The sequence below is a fragment of the Eschrichtius robustus genome, chromosome 1 (genome assembly GCF_028021215.1).
Source record: "Eschrichtius robustus isolate mEscRob2 chromosome 1, mEscRob2.pri, whole genome shotgun sequence".
Classification (NCBI taxonomy): domain Eukaryota; kingdom Metazoa; phylum Chordata; class Mammalia; order Artiodactyla; family Eschrichtiidae; genus Eschrichtius; species Eschrichtius robustus.
The window spans coordinates 184,605,447-184,609,056 of record NC_090824.1 but is presented as its reverse complement, the minus strand read 5'-3'; the positions used below and the strand labels follow the sequence as shown (position 1 = coordinate 184,609,056).

General features: G+C 51.0%; 1 pseudogene; it reads left to right on the top strand.

Annotated features, from left to right (window-relative positions):
* The first annotated feature begins 374 nt into the window (after nt 1–374).
* Nucleotides 375–1,274, top strand: LOC137761653 (zinc finger protein 771 pseudogene; annotated as a pseudogene).
* Nucleotides 1,275–3,610: the final 2,336 nt, after the last annotated feature.

Genomic DNA, 3,610 nt, shown 5'->3' with positions numbered 1-3,610 from the left:
ACATACAATATAGAATTTCCAAATGCTATCTAAATTTCTTCATAAACACGCCTTGTACCCATTGGAGAGAGAGGCAATGGGATTTAGCAGTTAAGAGCAGAGACTACCGTCATGGATGATTATAATGGTACATACCCCATAGTTTTTGCAAGGAATAAATGAGTAATGTAATAAAGAACTTGTTTTACTTATTTATCTTTTGGCTGCCTCATGTGGCATGCAGGATCTTACTTCCCCGACCAGAGATCGAACCTGTGCCCCCTGCATTGGGAGCGTGGAGTCTTACACTGAACCACCACGTTAAGTCCCCAAAGTAAAGAACTTAGAAAAGTGTCTGCCACATCACAAGTGCTACATGGGCCCGGCGCCCTGGCCTGGGGCAGCGCGAGCGCCCGAACCTGCGGCTGGACACCAAGATGCCCGGTGAACAGCAGACAGAGGAGGAGGAGGAGGAAAAGATGCAAGAAGAGATGGTGCTGCTGGTGAAGGGTGAGGAGGATGAGGGTGAAGAGAAGTATTAAGTGGTGAAACTCAAGATCCCCATGGACAACAAGGAGGTCCCGAGCGAGGCGCCAGCGCCGTCAGCGTACCCGGCGCGCCCACATGCATGCTGGGACTGCGGCCTTGCCTTTGCGCGCTGCTCCACATTGGCCAAGCACGCCCGCATACACACGGGCGAGCGGCCCTTTGCGTGCACCGAGTGCGGCCGGCGCTTCTCGCAGAAGTCGGCGCTGACCAAACACAGCCGCGCGCATACGGGCGAGCGGCCTTACGAACGCCCGGAATGAGACAAACACTTCTCAGCCGCCTCTAACCTGCAGCAGCACCGCCGTCGCCACACGGGCGAAAAGCCGTACGCATGCGCACAACGCAGCCGCCGCTTCGCGCAGAGCTCCAACTATGCACAGCACCTGCGCGTGCACACGGGCGAGCGGCCGTACGCATGCGCCGACTGCGGCACGCGCTTCACCCAGAGCTCAGCGCTGGCCAAGCACCGGCGCGTGCACACGGGCGAGAAGCCGCGCTGCTGCGCTGTGGGCGGCCGCGGCTTCGGCCACCGCTCCAACCTGGCGGAGGATGCGTGCACGCACACAGGCGAGCGGCCCTACCCATGTGCCGAGTGCCGCCGGCGCTTCCGCCTCAGCTCGCAGTTCGTCTGCCACCGTTGCGCGCACATGCACCGTATCTATATCTGCGCGGGCGGCGGTCGAGACTTCAAGCTACCCGCCGGAGCCACTGCCACCGAGCGCTGTCCAGATTGTGAGTGCAGTTGAACCGCCATTCTTGTCTCCGCAGGGTGCGAACTGGGGAGGGGCGCGCTGGTATCCCGACCTGGGGCTGCGTTAACCTGGACAACTCCCCGCTCCGCCACCTGCGTCTCAGGGTGGGACGGCAGCCCTGGCTGCCCTGGAACTGGGAGACAGGGAGGATACCCTACCGGGGTCCCTGGAAACGCGCCCACCTCCCCCTCATTACATCCCCTCGTCCCGTGTTAGAGTGAATAAAGTATTATATCCTCACCCCACCCGTGCCTGTGAATGAGGTGGGTGGGGTGTGAATTAGGAGGAAACTTGGGAGTCTCCCCAGGCTTAGGTGATTTAGGTGAATTGTCATGGAGTCAAGTGGGGCTATAAGCCCAAAAGTGTTCCAGGAACTGATTTTGTGTGTGTGTGTGTGGAGTCATTCCACGCTTGGCCCTTGGTTATGTCTTCATGACCTCAGACCTAGAAGGGTCCGTAAATTTAGCGCGCTCGTGATCAACAGGCAGTGCATTCTGCAGAGCTTTGAGTGAGCCGGCATGAACCTCATGGAACTCAGTCTAGTAAAGAGGAGCAATAGTGGAAACTTTAGCACTAGGTTAAAGAACTTGAGTGCTACATTATTATTAGCTCATTTTCATCCTCAAAGCATCCCAAAGTTAGGTAACTCTTTTACCTCCATTTCTGCAGGTGAATAAATAGGTACTGACAGCCAGTGAATGGCACAGTGGGGACAAGTACACAGGCAAGTGCAGTCCCTTGTCATTGGAACTCTAATGGGGGAGTTGTTGGATAGGAGAGGTCTTCAGTGCAATCTTGGAGTTTAGAGAGGCTCTTCTCAGAGGTGGCATTTAAGCTGGTCTTAAGGTCAAGAGAGTTGGGGTTGGGGACCTATGGAGAGAACCCCTGAACCTGCATGCCAGACTTGTTAGAGCTTGCAGATGTCCTCTGGGGTGGAAGGTAGGGACAACAAGCAAGGACGTTGGCAGGAGACAGACCACTGAGGACCCTGGAAGCCAGCGTAAAGGTTCCAAGGCCACAAAGAAGCCTTGAGGGATTAGAGGGGAGGGAGGGATATGGCATATTATTGAGCTAGAATTAATAGGAGTTAAAGTGGATGTGGGGAAAGGAGAGATGGGGCTGATTTCATTTCTTAGCTTGGGTGACCGCAGGCAGTGTCATTGAGATGGGGACACGGGATGAGGCGCAGGACCAGAGTTGAAAAAAACAAAAAGAAAAAAAAAGAAAAAAACCCAAACAAGTGCTACCTGTTAGCTTTTTTTTTCCCTGATCATTTCTGTTCTTGTTGACACAACTAGCTCACCAAAACTTCCTGTATTACTGTGAATCCACGCTAATGTGACCTGCTACCCATACATAAATACTAAAATTCCTTATCTGGGATGCTCATTTGGGTCCTTTGTCATACACTGCCCTGAATTTCAGTATTTCAGGATATAATTCTGATATAAATGTGAGACAACATCATACCTCATTTTTAGCATTCCTCTCAAACAATTAGCCTGCTTTTCTGAGGATCAGGACTGTGTTTTACTCATCTTTTATCGGAGCCACAGCCAAGCACATAACAAGTACTCATGGAACTGATTTGAATATTTATGATCCCCATCTAAGCCAACATCATCATATTAGCATATTAGCATCTGGTAACTGACAAAAAAAAAAAAAAAGAGGGGGAAACTGCTGGGAAACTCATGAAAAATTGCACAAAATTCACTAGTTGATTACCCAAGTTTTGTCTTTGGAGCAAGAGGAATATATTAGAGCAAACATGGCGACTGTGAGCCCTAGCAGCTGTCTTGGTGTCCCGTAGGGAATTCCCAGTGGCCGGGATTTCACCTAGAAATCTTAACACTAATCCCTGTCAAAGGTGTGAGGCTGTGACTCCAGTGGCGACATTGTGACTACTTTAACTTATTGCTGTCCAATGACTAGATTGTCTGATTTTATTTTTCTTTCCATTACTTGGATTGTATTTGAGCAAATGGATTAGAAGTTTGTGTATTGTGAAGCCAGCACCTTGGGGTTCCGTCAGTGCCTTGTCCCCAGCCCCTGCAGAACACTGGGGAAAAGTTCCACCTCAACAAGTCCCAGCAAGCCACCTAAAGAATGTCTGCATTCTCTCTAATCTGAAGCCTCAGGGATGGAGACACAACACTTCCTCCTCCCAGCAAGCCCCTCCCAGTGTCTTCCCACATCATACCCTCAGCAGCTCTTTTCAGGACATCCCTAATTTGCTAGAGTATCAGATTGCACCATAAAGGTAAATGACAGATAAAGCCAAAATTATTTTTATACTTGAGGACTCTTATGGTGGAGGGTTTGTGTAA